The following is a 5,561-nucleotide window of genomic DNA, read 5'->3' on the forward strand; positions in this document are numbered from 1 at the left end:
TACCTACTGATACGAGATAGGGGAGGAAGGTACACAATGAACTATAAGGACGAAGCTCTAAGGTTGAGCCAGATAGCTCTAGAGAACAGAAATCAACATATCAACCTATAAGTTTTAGTGGGTACAGAGTATTGAGGAATAAAGGATTACTTCACACAAATAGATTCAACATTTATCCCCAACATACGGTCTGGCTTTAAGTCAAATATCTATTATACATAGCTACAAACGATTATCCCCAATAAATGACTAAAAAAAGTCTCATGTGCCTATTTCTCGATGTTTTATCATATTAAAAAGAATCACCTAGTGACGGAAATTTAAGGCCCAATTTATTCTAGGTTTTTTTAATTCACTAACCGTGTATGGTTCCATGAAAAAGGCCTCCTTAACACAATCCTTCCTATCAAAAGGGAATGGCCGTTAAATATCCAGTATCGGACATCCAATATCCGATATCCAGAAAAAATCAGGACAGTGTCTGATACTAGATATCGCATATCAAACAGATGTCTACAGTCATATGTAAACAGATATCAGGACAGATATCGCATAGGTAAGGATGAGGCGGGTATCGGATACCAGACATAGGCTTTCGATATCCGGATATCGGAACCGGTACCTGGATATTGAAATACGATATCTGGATATGTTGTGGATGGAATCCTGTAATCCTTAATGGAAAAAAATTAAAATTATGAAGGGTATATATTATAAGAGGTAATACATAATCATTGAAATCTTCAAAATGCAGTATTGCATAAATCGCAGTGTTATACCATAATACAAAAAATGAGAAATAACTACATAAATTATATATAATATTTTTTAAATTTCAAATTTTGTAAAATTTCTATACTTACAAACCATCATGTAGGAAAAATTCAATATACTAATATACACCATGATAATAATGCGAGATACCGATCACATTTAAGTTGTCGGATTCTCTTCCAACGGCCAAGATTTGGCCACGTAGCCCCGCATAATTCACTTTACTAAAGTTTTGCACAAAATTTCCTGTTTTAATTAACGCGCACAAATGGATGCCGCCCAAAACATAATTGGAGATATGCCGATCCACGTCTCTCTCCACCATATTTCCCTTACAAAAATCATAGGAAAATACAAATTAATTTGATAAGACTCTGAAAATATGTTTATTGAATTTTTATGCTTGCCACACGTGACCGAGATCTGGTTTAAGGGCATATTTGCACCCAAAATTTAAAAAGTCCCTCTGACTTTAGAAATTACTCTAAACTCCTATATTCCATAGCATTATATACTATTTCTATTTAAAAATTCATTTTTCCCTCGAATAAATTCCTGAAAACTTCAATAAATTATAGAAAAATCTTAAAAAATTAGAAAATTGAGTAACTCGTCCCCACATTAATTAACATTAAATTTAATTTTGAAAGCTGCGATTTCTATTTAAATAGAGTTAGTCCAAGCTTATATGTTAATTTTATCTGGCACTAATATAAAGTTATAGTGGTTGTAAATCTTAGGACATTATTTTAGAAAATTGAGGAACATTATTCATTAGTTGTTAGATGGTCTTATTATGAGGAAAAATAAATATGATTTCAATAATAAATTCATTATTAGTCAATTGGATCTGGTAGTAGATAATAATTATAGCGGTTGTAAATCTTAGTCCATTATGTTAAAGAATTTAGGAACATTAAGTGTTAGGTGGAATTATTAGTGTTAAAAATATTATAATTTGGAGATTAAGTAGTTTATTTGTTAATTTCATCTGGTACTTATATATAATTATAGTGGTTGTAAATCGTGGGACATTATGTTAAAAATTGTAGGGACATTACTAATTTGGTAGGATTATTAGTAGAAAAAATTATTAAGATATAGAGATTTAGTAGATTATATGTTAATTTATTCTCATACTAATATATAATTATAGTGGTTGTAAATCTTAGGACATTATTTTAAAACTTTAAGGAATATTATTCGTTAGATGTTAGGTGGGTTATTATGAGGAAACATAATATAACTTCAAGATTAAGTTGCTCATTAGTCAATTGAATATGGAAGTAGATAATAATTATAGTGGTTGTACATCTTATTCCATTATGTTAAAGATTTTAGGAACATTAAGTGTTAGGTGGGATTATTAGTCGGAAAAATATTATCATTTAGATATTAAGTAGTTTATATGTTAATTTAATCTGGTACATATATATAATAATAGTGATTGTAAATCTTGGGAAAGTATGTAAAACATTTTAGCAACATTACTTATTAGGTGGGATCATTTGTAGAAAAAAATATTATGATTTAGATATTGAGTAGCTTATATGTTAATTTATTCTGATAACAAATTAAATTAGAAATTGAGATGCTAATAAACCATTTTATTTTACAATGCTTATATGGATAAGTATGAAGTGTGGTGCCGGACGTCGTCAGGTCGTCACTGAGTATGATGGTTCTGTACCGATGATAGGTAGTGGTATCAAACATAGACAGTGTCGTCATTTGACAGACAGAACCCTAATGGGTTGATGTAACTACGACGTGATGAAGATGCATCCTATGTGTCGTACGTGCAGGCTCTGACTCGAATAAGGCCCTGAGCTCCGAGCTTGGACGGGATCGCCGTGTGACGGCAATGGTGCCCTCTTGAACCTCATCGGAGGGACAAAGGCGTCTACGGCCGAACCGATACTATCCATAGGGCTCGCACGTAACGGACGGACTCGTCTGTACCAATAAGATACTCGTGATGTCATAGTTTCTCTCCATTACCTCCCTCAGCTACCTAGCCCGAGCGCGGTGGAGTTAAGACGAAAGCATACTGCAAGGAATAATTAACAAGCGAGCGAGAGGACGGCGTACCCCATCATTGGGTGGCTCTTCATACAAGCTGTTCATCCATGTGGCGACCGGACCGGTACGATGGAGAGGAGCCGGAGAGTGACAATGGCTCATCTACCGTCAATGCACAAGAACAGAAGGAAGGAGGCGGGACTGGCAGGGTCGTTTGAGACTGAGTGACTTTGTCGAGAGCAGTTGCTTGGCGGGGGGGGTTCAATGGGTCACTGAACGGCCACACCTGGCGAAGGCGAGGCTCAAGGAGCCGCATGCTCGGACCACGGGATGGGGTCGATTGGTTCCAGGGGAAAACTGGCTGAGAGTACCAATACAAGCCCTTGGTCATAGCCATAGAAAGGGCTGTTGATCGTGGATTCACTCGCACGCACGGCCAACGACGGGGCTATGCAACCTGGGATGGTTCAGAGGGAGCAACAGGCTAGGTTGACCTGTCGGAGCACTCGGACCCTCCTTCGGGTAGACCGACTAGCTCATCTGAGGTCAACCAACTTGAGCAGTTCTCGGTCCAACAGGGCTCGATGATGGTTGTCCGTCAGGTGCAAGAATCATAAATGGCCGCGGGAATGTGCTTCTCTCATCATGGGAAATTCTTGGTGAAGGACCGAGAGCCCATCACTAAGGCGTATCACGGATCTCCTGGAGCAGAAAGATCGCGTGGCATGGTTCTGGTCATTCATGTGAACAAAATCGACCGGTGCCCTCAACGGCGCTGGTGTGGTAATCAACTTCATCCGATTGGTGAGGGGATCGCCTCGAGGCCAGGTCCATAGCAGCTCGGAGAGGGCAGAGAAGGATCTTGCATCCGCCAAGAAATTCCCACGGCAGGAGAGGATGGATCCACTTTGGTCACCAGGCTGGAACGAACGCCTTCAGCCCCCACGACCTCCTCTTCCTGTCTTCTACAAGGGGGGGCGAGACCTGCTTTTTCTTAACAAACAATACCTTTCAAAAGAAAACAAGTCCACCTCTTTAGGGCGGCCCCCTCTTCCCATATAAGGGGGGAGGTCAAATGGGCCCCCTTAAATGGATCAACAAAGAAGAAATAAAGGGGCTTGGGTCCATTAGGGAGCCATTATATATTAGGCCCCCCATTACACAATAGAAGGGGAAATTTAAAACTTAAAAAGAAAAGGGCGAAAGGACTAGAGGCCCCTTGCCATGACGATGAAAACGGGCATAGACGGGACATGTCGCAGTGCGACGAAATCAAAATGAGGAATACGAAGAAACATTAACAATTAAGAAACGATAAAAATCAAAAGGCGATAACGAGCATCTTCACCCAGTCTTCAATGATGGTGGTGGGCAGCGCGGACGGCGTCCTCGATGATCCTTGATGGCGTGTGCCATCAAAGTGGCATGTATAATTTTATGTATAATTTCAAATTTTTAAATATTATCTACACTATGTATATTTCAAAATTTTAAATTTTGTATAATTCTTAGCCCACATTTCATGGATGAAAAATTCAAGATACTAAGTTATACTGTTTAACTTTACATTCCCAATATGGATAAGTGATGCATTAAGAGATGTTAGAATTTCAAAACTAGAAAATGTCAAGAAGCTTGACAAAATCATTTTGGAACAATAGAAACTTCTTCTGTAATCTTTCAACCAAAAAATACGCCCTCTATTGTAGTATTTGTTTTCTCCATGATCCATCAAAGATTTGTACTTACTCAGTCATCACCTACATAGTCAAAGAGAACAAATATAATATGATGGCAATTTGAAATATGCATTATACAGCCAGGGATGTTAGGGATGTGTACCTCGATATAACTCCATCGCGACATCATTGTACCATCGCTTATTGTCCACACCCAGCCAACACTTCACATTGATGAGTGTTTCAATGATTATTGGTGATAAACGTGCTCTCTTCTATGTGACAATAGCATGCCCCGTAGAGAGCATTCATTCTGCAGGAGCACTCGTTGCACAAACTGACAATAATTCTCTTGTAGTTGAGGCAAGTAACGGGAAGCATTTTTCCCCTGTGCTAGCCCACCAAAATAGTGGTGTAAAAACTCCCTTGTCAAGCATGACTTTTATCAGATATTAACTAAAATCATTTAAGGCTGACCTTGCTGATGCGGGTGTACGTTGGACTTTTTGCATAGTGCTCCGTAGCCAAGAGTTCAACTCTCTTCCTTTTGGGTGATCCATTTCACCGAGATGAGCCATTGCATGTGTTAGCGAGTCACATGGCAAGAGAGATCATATATAGGCAATTGTTGACTCTTTGGCGCTCTCATCGAGCATGAACCCTTTGTGTAATGGGTCCATTAATGTCATTGCAGTGATAGTTTCATTCGCCCACAGGAGTTCCGCATACTTTGCTAACTTGCATTGCATCTCCTTTCACACTTGGGCGATGTTGCAGTGATTTCCTTCATGCAAGCGTCATACACAGGAGAAGAAGGTTCCCTCCTCAATTCTTTGGATTACATCATCCATATGTTGTAGGAGACCTTCGATGATGAACAACACATCACATATGGCCAACGTCTCTATCCGGCAAAAGTAGAGACATAAAACCGCCCAAGAATGCAACATAACTCTTTCACCAACTCCCACTCATTCTTCAACATCTTCGTGGACTTCCCTTTTGTGCTAAACTCTTCGACACATCATTAATCACATCACATTTGTTCACTGCATCACATAACATAGTATATGTGTTGTTTCAACG

The sequence above is a fragment of the Wolffia australiana genome, chromosome 18, assembly GCF_029677425.1.
Source record: "Wolffia australiana isolate 7733 chromosome 18, ASM2967742v1".
Lineage (NCBI taxonomy): Eukaryota > Viridiplantae > Streptophyta > Magnoliopsida > Alismatales > Araceae > Wolffia > Wolffia australiana.